Source organism: Rhinichthys klamathensis, unplaced genomic scaffold, assembly GCF_029890125.1.
Source record: "Rhinichthys klamathensis goyatoka isolate OS25496 unplaced genomic scaffold, OSU_Roscu_1.1 h1tg000508l_1, whole genome shotgun sequence".
NCBI lineage: Eukaryota > Metazoa > Chordata > Actinopteri > Cypriniformes > Leuciscidae > Rhinichthys > Rhinichthys klamathensis.
This window is the reverse complement of record NW_026606989.1, coordinates 37595-52536: the sequence shown is the minus strand read 5'-3', so window position 1 is coordinate 52536 and position 14942 is coordinate 37595. Positions and strand designations below refer to the sequence as shown.

The following is a 14942-nucleotide window of genomic DNA, read 5'->3' as shown; positions in this document are numbered from 1 at the left end:
TCAGGAAGGATACGTGGGACTGGAACCCCGGCCTGCCACGAAGCCATACGCATCATCAAACAGCAGCTCACGTCCCCACCCACACTGTCCCATTTCAGCTTGACCGCGCCCACCATGGTCACCTGCGACGCCTCTGGGGTGGCGCTAGGCGCTGTGCTCTCCCAGACTCAAGAGGGGGTGGAACGCCCGGAGAGGGAGGCCCTGGCCTGCCTGTGGGCGTGCAAACGCTGGCATGTTTACCTATACGGGAGGCCTTTCACCATCCGCACAGACCACCAAGCACTGACGGTACTAATGGCGACTCAAGGCTCGGGGGCACAGGCCCATGAGACTGCTGCTGTGGGCTGACAGGCTGACCCAGTACAACTCCAGTCTGGAGTTTATGCCTGGGCGGGCCAACACGGTGGCCGACCTCCTGTCTAGAGCTGTGTCTGTGACGAAGGAGACAGGCGAGGTGACACCAGACACTGAGAGCGACGAAGACTGGGTCCACATCCTGCACGGTCCCTTCAGTTCAGTAGTCCCTCTGGCGGAGCTGCAGCAGGCCTCAGCTGCAGATGAGTAACTCTCCGTACAGGAGCCCAGTCTTTCTGGAGCCCAGGGCTCCAGAGCTCTGGTGAAAGCTTCGCAGGCTTGGATGAAAGAGAGCTTTGATGTCACGCACAGAGTGCAGACCCCCTCACTTTCTGCAGGGGTTTAGGTCAGGATCAAACACCTCCACCGCCAAAATAAGTCAGCCCCTGCGGGTGACTAAGCAGTTGGGGCCGGCCAATTACAGACTGGAGAATTGGATTTGTTGGCACTCAAACCACCTGCACAGAATCGCAGCCCCCACAGCACCTGCATCACCTCTGTCCCCAGCAGCGGCTCTAGGGTGGCAGCCCCGGCCAAGAGCTAACCGGTTGGGGGATAATCCACCAGCACTACCCGACACAGCTTCACGGCCAGCACGCTCTCAGAGAATGAGGGTCCCGCCCGTCTGGCATGGGGACTATGTGACAGGGTGATAGTGACACTGGGAAATGTGGGCTGAATGTTATGTTTCAGTTAGAAAATGTTATGTCTGAAAACGTTTAGTATTGTCTCCTGTTGGATTCTGTTATGTTATGCACTGCGAGTGACAGGTAACTATGACCTGTTTAAAACTGTGACTAGGGGTGTGACGGTTATTATATAACCGTGAGACCGACGGTTATAGTTGAACACCGTCATTAGAACTCTATAACCGCCAAAACCGTGCTATTAAAATATTTTTTACAAACATTTTTTATCATAGAGAATGTTTAAATACTAATATCAGCTTAAGAGGGAAACGGAGGCTGCTACTGCTGGAGATGATTCGGGAGAGGTCTGTGCACCTTTACCGATCAGAGTAAAGCCTTGTTTATACTCGACGCGTCCGCACGATCGCGAAGGTGCGCGCGGCAAAAATGACGGGTTCGGTGCGCAAGACCCCATTTCACTTGGCTGTGTGCACGGCTTTTTTTTTGTAACAGCGCGTGCGGCACCGCGTCCGAGGATGACCGGCTTCAAGCCGAATCTGCCCGAGCATGCACGTCTCACCGCACCGGCACGCAGTTTGCGCGTCTAAATTGCAAAGTTCATTCCAAAGTTTTTTTGTTAAGGTTTTGTTTACTGTGTGTGATTTATTTAAAACAAAGCACGTTGATTGCAACGTTTGTTTGTTTTGTTTGTTAAGGATTTGTTTACTGTGTGATACATTTAATGGAAAGCACACTCAGTTATTGTTGTCTTGCTGTTCATGTTAAATAAACGTAGAGCCAGTAGCTAATCAGTGTCTGCTTGTTTATTCAGACTAAGTTGTCCTATAACAGACGAACTGTAGTAATTCAAAAAAGCACACCACAATGAAATAGGTTAAACTCTAAACCATAAAGAGTGTAAAATAGATTCTCTCTTTGCATTTTAACGGAGTTTGGTGGTGATCAGATTAATCACCTAGGAGGAGTATATCAAATTCCAGAGCATGCATTTTTCAAACAACCGTAAATAGCTGACTTCCTGTTGGGCTGGCATGACTTAAAACAACATAAAGTTGTTTGGCTTGATGAGATCTATAAGTGTATGAAGGTTGGTTACTGTAGGTGAAAAGTGGTGCGCTACAGTGCCCCTCAAATACAACCATATAGAAGGGTGTCAACACCATGTCAACCCTAATGGCTATTGATTCCAATTATAAAGAAGAAGAAGAAGAAGAAGAATCCTAAGGGGCAGAGCTGATGGACTGACAGGCTGAGGTGGAGTTATGGGCATGAAGGCCCGAGGTGAATCCGGAGAATCCGCATCACCGTGCCGAGCTGGGGATCGGGAAGCTAAAGGCGGAGCCAAAGAGCTGCACAAGGATACCAGAGAGGGCTTTGGGGGGGTTAGTTTTCCTAGCTTTGGCCACCCCATAAAACCCTAGTTCAACCACTGCTGCATGTACAGTTTTTTTTTTTAAGAAATATACTCTTAAGATTTGAAGTACACTACAAGTGCACATTCATTACATTTAAGCACACTTTATTTCCCAAGTGCAGTCTTCAAATAAGGGGTGACAGGGATAAAGTAGATATAATTAGATCATCTTTTGATATAGAGAATCTGATTTCCCCAGTGAAGAGGTCAAATCAAAGTGTGTTAGCACAAATGAGTTATTGACTGTCTCTGAGACTACATTTGGTTACGTCTATTCACGTCATTAGGGTCTGATCAGGTTGAAATAGCTCTTTAAGGTAACAAATGCACAATGTCACTTTTTTTCAGTGCACAGTAAGAGACACTGCAATGTGTGAGCTCTATGCATGACCCAGTTCTTTTGGTTTTTAACCCTGTGCATGCAAGCAGCTTGACGTGACACAACAAAACGACAATGATGTTGCTTGCTTACTGCATTGGCAGGAAGTCATGAAGTCTAAAACAGGTCAACCTTTACTCCATCAAATGATCTGACTGGAGATTCAGGTATGAGGTGACATTTGGGACATATATCAAACTTACATATGCATACAAGCAAAAAAAAAACTCACATTCATGCAGAATGCTCCTCATATCTGAAAAACAAGTGCATTTAATTGTGTTGAATATGAACCTATAACCTTTAAATCTTAAATGTATATTTTAAAAAGCTGTACTTGCACATAATTTAAAATTAATTAAATAAAAGGCCATTTAAATGTACTTAGAGTACACATTCATGACTGTTTCTCAACATACTTAAGTACGCTTTTAAAAAGTGCACTTTGTAATAATGTCAAATTATAAGTTTTACTTTTTTAAATAGATAGCAATAATAAATGCAATTATTTTGATGTGTTGCCTAACATACTAAAGCACAGGTATAAGTGCTTGAAAGTAGTGTGTTATTCAATATTACATCTAACGTTAAAGGGGTCCTATTATGCTTTTTCACTTTTTCAACTTTAGTTAGTGTGTAAAAGGTGATTATTACTTATAAGTCCAACAGGTAACACTTTACAATGACTATGAACTAAGAATAAACACTATTTCTACTGCATTTTAAAAATCTTAGTTGATGTTAATCTCAACATTTTAAGATCAAAAGTTAACATTAATGAATGCTTTGTGAACTAACATGAACATTTTTTTTCACTAACATTAACAAAGGTTTACAAATGCTTTAAAATATAGTGCTCGTTGATAGCTTATATAAGTTATGTTAATAATGTAAGTTAGTTTATAATGTGTTGTGTTAACTTAAAAGTTAAAAGCAGTGCATAAAGTGCTTTTAAGTGCGAGTCTTAAGGTTAAAATATTGACTACTGTGCAGTTTATGATACATATTTGTGACACTTTATGACTGCTCTCATTGTCTGAAGATGTGTTGTAGAGCTCTACCATTGAATGAGATGCTTTTGGTGAAATCTCAAATACAGTGTTTTTGCACGTCTATGAGAGCTGAGCAATATTATGTTTAATAGGCGCAATTTCTTTAACTGTTCTTCAGTAATTAGAAGGGATTATGTAATAAGTCTGAGATCAATTTCATTTTCCCCCTTCTGTCTCTCGTCCTCACCATTGTTTTTGTTCCTTTAAAAAGACGAGACGGCAGACCCCGTCCTTTGAGGTTTGTGTTGCTTGGCAACTGAATGCAAAATTTTGGAGTGCGTGTGTTTGTGGAGAGCTGTGAGAGAGCGAGAGCTTAGATGAAAAAGACAGAGGCAGTGAGAGAGAGAGAGAGTGTGAGAGAAAGAGAGAAAGGTGGGAGGAAATAAAGAATGAGAAGGAAAGGGAAGGTGCTATTTTTAGGCATGTCAGTAATCATTGCACATGATGTTCTTTGCGTTAGCCAAATATTTGTGTACATTTCACAGGAGTAGGTGGCTAGAGAATCCCTTACAAAGACAAACCCAATTGCTGCAGTCATATAAAAAACAAATCATGCTGCATCCTTTTTGACGATGTTATAATCAAAGATCTTGAGTGTTACCTCTTCTGACATGGTGCATAAAGGTCACATGACATGAGCAGAAGTAACTGGTTGACACAATGTGGATGCTTTTGATTGGATATGCCAAATATTTAGGGAAAGTAACCCTAACAAGCCCATTGACCATATAAATCTACTTGTTTTATGAGAGAAGATATTTTTTTCACTGCAAATGGACGTTTATTACTGTCAATTTACTTTTTATTTGGAGCCAATCAAATGTTTAGATCTTAGGATGTTTGTGTTTAAGTGTCGCTACTGTCTGGCTGAAGTCACATCCTATGGCATTGATCCAGCGATGAAACTAGAGTATTGATCAAAATTAAGATATCAGTAAATCAAATACAACCTGACATAATTTATTGTCTTGCTATTTGAAAGTAATATTCAATGTTATGCTATTTGAAAACAAAACTAGAGGTATTTCGCATTTCATGGAAAGAAAGCACGATTGCATACAGAGAGGCATTAAAAACTGCTAGATCTGCTTATTTTTCTAACCCTATTAGAAGAAAATTAGCAAAACCCTAGGTATTTATTTGAAACAGTTGGTCAACTAACGAAAAAATAAAGAGGAGATTCATTTTACTGTGAAAAGAACCATCAGCCTATCATTTTCAGAGCACCTCATTAAATTGATACTTGCATGGCCTGTGCGGAGGAAACAATTCTTGAAGTTGTTGAAAATTGAAGTTGTTGGTTCCGTGAATGTCAAATGTTGAAGTTGCCATCGTTTTCTTCTCAGTTGGATGAAGAAGATATGAGGAACTTGCATGGGTAGTTCGACTCTGTTCTCATGGCTGGAGGGCAGATTGTGGCCTGCCGACCCTGGGCCGGAGAGGACACGCAGAGCAAATGGTTGGAGTTGCGATGGACTTCTTCTGTTTTGAATGAAGACGTCGTGCCAAACTCCTGAGGTTGTCCTTGATTCTGTTGTGGTTGAGAGAGTCCTCTCTCTCCTGAATGAGCACATGGCTGGTTGTGAGTCAAGGCCTTCTGCCCTGGGGTCTGGGGCCTGGTGCGGCCCCGCAGGACAGCAACCCGCACATAGAAGAGATGGCCAAGAGAGGGAAGGGCTTCTGTGAATGCCCCTTTAAAGTCTGTAAAGGGTCCACCCCCACCTGGTTTGCTTGACCAATGAGAAGGGTGGAAATTCCAGAGCGGGAAAATCACTCTGTGGGGTTAATTTATGAGTCTTTGTCCTAAGCGTGCTCATTTGCATGTGCAGCTGGATTTGTTTCTGATGAAGAAACTAAGAACGATTCTGGTAATAACTAATATGTTGCACAGCTATCGAAATATCATGTACACAATCATTTCCATCTTCAACGTACCAATTTATAGAGACCAAACGTGGTATAAGTGAGGTTACATTGACAGTTGGTTCTATAATAAAATACATAGTATCAAAGGGATAATAGTATTAGTATTAAAGGACACAACATAAGACAGTACATCATTCACAAAATGTTCTGGGATCCAGGTTAATTTCATGTTAATCAGTTCATCGATAAATGAATGCAGGAAAGTCTGTTTTAAAGGCTGTTTCTGTCTTCCCCATCGTCTCTGTCTTGAACGTGACCACATTTTTAACAGCAATAAAACCAACTTATCTGATCATAGTCCTAGTAACCCAAAGACCCTTCTTGCACTGTTGGGGGATGTTGAGTTTTAAATATTATTTGTTAACCATAACAAATAATTGTGTCTGATTGGTCTCAGTTGTTACAGCTATAGGAGAGGTTGAATTTTCTAAACTCGTTAAATCATCTAAATCGACAACATGTATGTTAGACCCTATACCGACTAAACTACTGAAAGAGATGCTTCCAGAGGTCATAGATCCTCTTCTTAATATCAATAATTCATCTTTGTCATTAGGATATGTGCCAAAAACTTTTAAGCTGGCTATGATTAAACCTCTTGTTAAAAAAAACGCAACTTGATCCTACAGAATTAGTCAATTACAGGCCGATCTCTAATCTACCTTTTCTGTCAAAGGTACAAAAAAAAATCTGTTTCATACATCTTTAAGACCAGACAAGTAGTTTGTTGAGGGATATTTTTTTTAGAAGGACTACACGCCTGCGCACATATTCAAACGCTCATACCTATGGACTGAACACATGATGCACGCCATCTGCGTTTTCGCAGGTTTGCGTTTTTGAGGTTTGCACAGAAATAACGGATAATCGTTTGCACCTTCGAATCTATTTCAGGGAGTGTGTTCAGGCACTGTTTTGTGCGGATGGGCGGCCGGAGCGCGTTAAGAGTTTTTCTGTTAGAACAGTGTCGTTTAGCGGCCCCTAAGTTAATAACTAATGATCTTCGCAACGGAAGTGAATCAATCAAAACTACTTTAGCTTGACAATAACTTTATCCTAATGCTGTTGTAAAGCCTAAACAATCTGTTACAGTAATTTCTATTATAACTGTAAAGCTGCTTTCAAACAATCCATACTGTTAAAAGCGCTTTATAAATGAAGGTGACTTGACATTCCTCCTCTAAATTCTCTTAAAACAAATTCCCTATCCATTTTCATTGTAAGTGGTGCACTATAACCTTAGTCTTTTATTATTAAAGGCGTCCAGGGCGAAGCATGAATCCAGAGCGGAGCAGGCTGAGCAGGCGTCCAGGGTGGAGCCGACGGTTCAGTGGGCCAGGGCGGGTCCGATGCTTCAGCGGGCCAGGGCGGGTCTGACGCTTCAGAGGGCCAGGCCGGATCCGACGCTTCAGTGGGCCAGGGCGGGTCTGACGCTTCAGTGGGCCAGGGCGGGTCTGACGCTTCAGTGGGCCAGGCCGGATCCGATGCTTCAGTGGGCCAGGCCGGATCCGACGCTTCAGTGGGCCAGGGCGGGTCTGACGCTTCAGTGGGCCAGGGCGGGTCTGACGCTTCAGAGGGCCAGGCCGGATCCGATGCTTCAGTGGGCCAGGGCGGGTCTGACGCTTCAGAGGGCCAGGCCGGATCCGACGCTTCAGTGGGCCAGGGCGGGTCTGACGCTTCAGTGGGCCAGGGCGGGTCTGACGCTTCAGAGGGCCAGGCCGGATCCGACGCTTCAGTGGGCCAGGGCGGGTCTGACGCTTCAGAGGGCCAGGCCGGATCCGATGCTTCAGTGGGCCAGGGCGGGTCTAAAGCTTCAGTGGGCCAGGGCGGGTCTGACGCTTCAGTGGGCCAGGGCGGGTCTGACGCTTCAGAGGGCCAGGCCGGATCCGACGCTTCAGTGGGCCAGGGCGGGTCTGACGCATCAGTGGGCCAGGGCGGGTCTGACGCTTCAGAGGGCCAGGCCGGATCCGACGCTTCAGTGGGCCAGGGCGGGTCTGACGCTTCAGATGGCCAGGCCGGATCCGACGCTTCAGTGGGCCAGGGCGGGTCTGACGCTTCAGTGGGCCAGGGCGGGTCTGACGCTTCAGAGGGCCAGGCCGGATCCGATGCTTCAGTGGGCCAGGCAGGATCCGACGCTTTAGTGGGCCAGGGCGGGTCTGACGCTTCAGTGGGCCAGGGCAGGTCTGACGCTTCAGAGGGCCAGGCCGGATCCGATGCTTCAGTGGGCCAGGGCGGGTCTGACGCTTCAGAGGGCCAGGCCGGATCCGATGCTTCAGTGGGCCAGGGCGGGTCTGACGCTTCAGAGGGCCAGGCCGGATCCGACGCTTCAGTGGGCCAGGGCGGGTCTGACGCTTCAGTGGGCCAGGGCGGGTCTGACGCTTCAGAGGACCAGGCCGGATCCGACGCTTCAGTGGGCCAGGGCGGGTCTGACGCTTCAGAGGGCCAGGCCGGATCCGATGCTTCAGTGGGCCAGGGCGGGTCTGACGCTTCAGTGGGCCAGGGCGGGTCAGATGCTTCAGTGGGCCGGGCGGGTCTGACGCTTCAGTGGGCCAGGGCGGGTCCGATGCTTCAGTGGGCCAGGGTGGGTCTGACGCTTCAGTGGGCCAGGGGGGGTCCGATGCTTCAGTGGGCCAGGGCGGGTCTGACGCTTCAGAGGGCCAGGCCGGATCCGATGCTTCAGTGGGCCAGGGCGGGTCTGACGCTTCAGAGGGCCAGGCCGGATCCGATGCTTCAGTGGGCCAGGGCGGGTCTGACGCTTCAGAGGGCCAGGCCGGATCCGACGCTTCAGGGGCAGAGGTGGCCATCTTGTGTGAAGACACAGGCGTGGTGACGGCCATCTTGTCCGAAGACACAGGCGTGACGGCGGCCATCACGGGACGAGACTCTGGAAGGGCGGCCATGATGGGACGAGACTCTGGAAGGGCGGCAGCCATCTTGGCCAAGGATTCACGGGCTGGAGCCGATGTGGGTACTGCCCACACACTCAAAAATCACCGTGGCGACTATGATGAGTGCTGTCTTTTCCAGAACTGACTTCTGACGTGAAGAAGCTCAGGCTCGGCAGGCATGACGTGAAGAAGCTAATAATGAAGCAGATAATGAATGAGAAACCCAGGCTTATATGGGGTGAGATAATAAGACACAGGTGAATGTGAAAATGGATGAAGAGTCCGGGCAGTGAGTTATGGGAGATGTAGTTTGTGAGAGAATGACAATAGTCTGATGTGGAGTGCCCTCTGGTTGCTCTCAAGGGCTGGTGACCGTTACATAGAAAATATGAATGTGCTCTTCGAGGTTGTGGTTATCTTGGTGCACGCAGACTAACTCAACTGCTGGATCCATGTTGGTGAACTGAAGTCTTCTGTCACAAACTGCCCTGAGACATGAAGGTTGAGGATCCAAATACAGTATTTATTTAAAGGGTTATCCACAATCGTAATCCAAATCCAGGCAAGGGTCATACACAAACAAACAATCCAAACAATTACAAAAAGGCAGGACAAAATAGTAATCCACGGAACAGGCAAGAAATCCCAAAACCAAGAGACATGAAACCCAGAATGCTTGTAATTGCAGTGTAACGCCCGTTTCACACATACTCCGTGTGCAGTGCGTATGCGGTGCGTGTTGCGGTGCGTGTTGCGGTGCGTATGCGGTACAGGAGCAGCACGCGCTATAGTGCTTTCACATATGCTGCGTTTGCAGTGCGCAACTGATCCGCGGCTGTACCACAAACACATTTACTCACTATTTGTATTTTAAAAAATCATCAATCAAATCAAGTTATCAGCAGCAAAAGTTTTTGCCTCCAGTGCAATTCTCTTTGTAGGCCTATTCACGTTTAAAACACAATTTAAACAACGTATTATTCAATGGGAGATGTAGTTTGTGAGGGAATGACAATAGTCTGATGTGGAGTGCCCTCTGGTTGCTCTCAAGGGCACTCCAGCTGGTGACCATTACAGTAACAGCCGTTCTGACTTGAAGAACTTTAAATTATAATACAAAAATCTAGGTACTTTAAAAGTTAGTTAAAATAATGAAGTGCCATTTTCCACAGCAATCTGAAATAGGCTTTATTTTTGGAACTTACACCTAACTGAGGCTTTCTCACTTGCACCCACATAGCGAAAAGACAAGCTCTGCCACTTTGTGTCCCCATATTTGCATTAGTAAATTGTGGCCTGATAAAGCTACCTGATATCAGTTGCCCATTTATTCTCACTTCTTTCTTTTTCTTAGTTTTTACATAATTCACAGGTCAGATTAATAGAGCTGTGACATGCTATTTAATCAAAATGTAAAAAAAAAAAAATGTTTTAAAATACTCTAATTTTATTGATTTGACTGCATTTACACTATTGTATGAGAACAAAACTTGAGCTAAATAATGGCACTGTTATCTTCTGTAGAGCTGCTTTATAGCTGATTCGGCTTTGTTTCATACTTGAATTGCTTCACACAATCAGACAGAAAGACAGATGCTGTCATATTTCTCTCATATACATTCAAGCCACCAAAGCCTTTTCTCTATCCAATTTTTTTTTGCAATTTGAGGTATTTTACACTATACTTCCTTGATTTGATTGTCACATAGAACTGGGTGAGCCATCCTTGATCTGCTTTCAGTCAGTTCAGCTGCACTGTAGCTAAACTTGGCTCCAGCTGGTAAGAAAAAGGGAAACACGCGGCCAAATTGGCTGCTTGTATCCAAGAGGCGGAGCAGATGACTGTGAGGTGAAAGTCACAGTGACGTATTTGCACACTGACACAAGCCAGACTCATTGGAAAAATGCATTTCTTCTTGCACATTTCAGGGCACTTTAAAGTGGCATGACTGCTGAAGGGTTAATAGTTTATTGCATTTGAAAGTAACTTACCACCTACACTAAACCCAGGGATGTACAGTGTGATATATATATATATATATACACACACCGGCCACTTTATTAGGTACCCCATGCTAGTAACGGGTTGGACCCCCTTTTGCCTTCAGAACTGCCTCAATTCTTCGTGGCATAGATTCAACAAGGTGCTGGAAGCATTCCTCAGGGAGTTTGGTCCATATTGACATGATGGCATCACACAGTTGCCGCAGATTTGTCGGCTGCACATCCATGATGCGAATCTCCCGTTCCACCACATCCCAAAGATGCTCTATTGGGTTGAGATCTGGTGACTGTGGAGGCCATTTTAGTACAGTGAACTCATTGTCATGTTCAAGAAACCAATTTGAAATGATTAGAGCTTTGTGACATGGTGGAAGTAGCCATCAGAGGATGGGTACATGGTGGCCATAAAGGGATGGACATGGTCAGAAACAATGCTCAGGTAGGCCGTGGCATTTAAACGATGCCCAATTGGCACTAAGGGGCCTAAAGTGTGCCAGGAAAACATCCCCCACACCATTACACCACCACCACCAGCCTGCACAGTGGTAACAAGGCATGATGGTTCCATGTTCTCATTCTGTTTACGCCAAATTCTGACTCTAACATCTGAATGTCTCAACAGAAATCGAGACTCATCAGACCAGGCAACATTTTTCCAGTCTTCAACTGTTCAATTTTGGTGAGCTCTTGCAAATTGTAGCCTCTTTTTCCTATTTGTAGTGGAGATGAGTGGTACCCGGTGGAGTCTTCTGCTGTTGTAGCCCATCCGCCTCAAGGTTGTGCGTGTTGTGGCTTCACAAATGCTTTGCTGCATACCTCGGTTGTAACGAGTGGTTATTTCAGTCACTGTTGCCCTTCTATCAGCTCGAACCAGTCTGGCCATTCTCCTCTGACCTCTGGCATCAACAAGGCATTTCCGCCCACAGAACTGCCGCTCACTGGATGTTTTTTCTTTTTCGGACCATTCTCTGTAAACCCTAGTGATGGTTGTGCGTGAAAATCCCAGTAGATTAGCAGTTTCTGAAATACTCAGACCAGCCCTTCTGGCACCAACAATCATGCCACGTTCAAAGTCACTCAAATCACCTTTCTTCCCCATACTGATGCTCGGTTTGAACTGCAGGAGATTGTCTTGACCATGTCTACATGCCTAAATGCACTGAGTTGCCGCCATGTGATTGGCTGCTTAGAAATTAAGTGTTAACGAGCAGTTGGACAGGTGTACCTAATAAAGTGGCCGGTGAGTGTATATATATGTGTGTGTGTGTGTCACACATAACATGAAAAAATTGGTTTGTGTTGTGAATAAATTTACCACAGTAGCACGCGTGTGATACATTTTTTTCGTGTGTGACACGTAGCCGCTTGTTTGTGTGAAGTGAGTGAGCGTGTTGTCACTTGTGTGCTTGTTTGTGTGTGAGGTTAATATGGGGCTGCACAATTAACTGAAATTAAACAGAATTCGTAATTTTGTTTGTGCAATTATAAAATTGCAAAGTTTTAATTAAATAAGTATATGCACAGCATGTCCTGTTTGATGGTGAAGCTAAGCAATGAGATCAGAGTTCGATCGGTTTGCAATAAATGCTGCAGTTTGAGTCACTTATAAAACATGCATTTGAAAAAGCAACACACACCAAACATTTGTCCACACTTGTAAAGAGAAGCGTTTGCAAACCAGTTGTCCAACAAAAGAGAACATTTAATGAGGTTTTTACTCCAGACTCGCTTCTTAACGTCAGCCGGGTATTTGAAATAACCCCCTTTTGTGATCTGACGTGGCTTCATATCATAGAATGAGGCAGAAATTATATTATTTTATAGTGTTCTATAGGGCTATGCAAATGATAAAGAAAAAAATTATATTTGTCCATACAAGAGATTTCCTTGAGCATCATACGTTTTATGACCTCTATGAGCCTCACTTCTAGACTTTCTGCGCAAGGGCGCCCTCCAGTTATGAGTGAATACAGACATACAGACATTATGTGTGTACTCACTAATGCTCACAACTTCCTATTTGTGATAAAAATAGGAAAAATAATACTTCTCTCTGAAGAAATTTGAAGTAAACATATGTGATTCCATAAGGTTTCCTCCAGTGTGGAGAAGTTTTTTTTCTCTCATAAGATTTCCTGACAAAAAAATAAGATATTACTGTCACAGATTTCTGTCATAATAATTTAATATTTTATAATAAAACTTTAGACCCTTTCTATTTATAGGAAAATGAATCAGCATTTTCAAGTGCTCAAGCTAAATGGATGGATGTTTGGATTGTGATAATGATATTGGGCTATATAAACAAAATTGACTTCATGTTAAGCAATTATGTTCCTTTAGTCTTCCTACAAGAAAATATTTATTGTTAAGGATTTCATTTTGTGTGCCCTGCGTGGAACATTAATGTCCTTTGTTAATCAGATGCACATTTAACTGATGAACTGCACTACTTGCGGTTGTTTTCAGAGATGGTAACTGATGTTTTTTACTTGTGCTACAATTTTGTGGCCTGTGTTACAAAACTTTCAACCTCTGTAGCCCTAGTGCTATGTTAATAAAAGCCCTGAAACCCTACACTAAACCTAACTGATAGTGTCAACAAAAGCACACATGGTCTAAAAAACACACTTGCTGATGTAACTGTGCCATTTCATCTTGCTTCTACAAGTCTTTGAGCTCTTTATTGTGACTCGGGTTTCACAGGTCTCGTACCCAAACGCTCCACATCACAGGTGCAGTGCAGTACCAGGTGAAATACCGAACAGGTTTACTACATCAGAAAAGCCAGACAAATGGAGCTGGTTATGTGATGCAAACATTAAAATGTATTCGTTTACTAATCATGCAATGACAGGTTGGCTTTTGTGAGGTTGAGACTAAAAAAACAATTGTAAGTTGTAAGTTTCCACCAGAGTGTAAGTTTCCATTACCCTAGCTTTTCCCTTTATACAGTTTGTCTTAAAATCATTCACTTGCTCTGCAATCTGATTTACACACTTTCCTCTATTTTTGTTGGAGTCAAACACCATTTTATATGTGTGTCTTTCTCACAGAACCCCAATACTTTCCCCCTGGGAGAGGGAAATGATGTATTTTTAGCAGTTGCACTTCTGTGTCGCTTGTCATCTCTTCGTCCCTCCTTTTTTCCCATATTTCCTGATTCAAGTCCATGGGAAAGATATATCCTCCACCCAGTTTCTCACTTTCGCTCTGTTGCCATTGGCTTCCTGCCGCTGCTCGTCAACAATTCTCTGCCCTAGGGAAGATGTCTCCATAGTAACTGCCTTCGCTGAGGCAACTCGTCGGGATGTTCAGTGGAGCCAGGTTATTTCAGCACGATACAGCGATTTACATACAGCCAAAACATGTCTTTTGACACTGGGCTAGAGAAGAGGAGGGAAAGAGAAAGGAAAAAGAAACGAAGGACAGAAGGAGCGAGAGAAAGAAAAGAAGTCAATCAATGAGAGAAAGCAAAACAAACCATTATAAATAAAGGAGGGGTGAAGAGGTTTTGTCTGGGATGTAAAGGGCAAGAAAAGAAAATCGTTCCTGTGCATGCGTTTGTTTTTATAAGTCCTTTTCCTAAGGAAGTCAGTGAAGCAGCATCCCAGTGGAAAATTGTATTGCTCAGAGTCAGAGGTGCTTTACCGAAACCCAACTGAGAACTTATAAATCCTAAAATATCTCGTAAAAATGTGTCAATTGACGTGCTGTCAACAATATAGAGCTATAAAATGAGCGTGGATAGTAGCAACATGATCATGTGTCAATGTGTCAATACCACGGCATGCGTATAGCCTACATTTACTTTGTTTGCATACACTAAACGTACAATATTGATTTATTGACAGATTCTAAAACTAATTTACGAATGAACAACTTTACAGAAGGACATATGTTTATGAATCTTTATTTAATCTGTGAATACTTAATTCATGGAATCAATTGGTTAATTCTACTATATTAATGATCCACGAGATTTTCGGGTGATGTGTGCTTTTGAGTGAGATTTACGCGACTTCACAGAGTAGATCGAGATGGTATATGTTGTAAGTAAAATTATTGTCACTGTACATATTTTTCTATCTGTTTCATTTTTTTATATTGTTGAAAAGTGGTTTTGTATGGTTGTGTGTTGTGTGACCTATGAGTGTGAAGAAGGGAGGTTTCAGTAGCACAATGATGGGCTGCTATAAATAGAATTGGGTTCTGTCATCATTAAAGTTCATATTCCTCTCTGTCAGACTGTATTTAATGCCTGAAAATGCAACT

At 43.9% G+C, this 14942-nt stretch overlaps 1 protein-coding gene across 1 annotated transcript in view; it reads left to right on the top strand.

Annotated features, from left to right (window-relative positions):
* LOC130072821 (sodium/potassium/calcium exchanger 3) overlaps positions 1–14942 on the top strand; it is an 88148-nt gene that overhangs the window by 42943 nt on the left and 30263 nt on the right. The gene's annotated exons all lie outside the window — the stretch shown is intronic.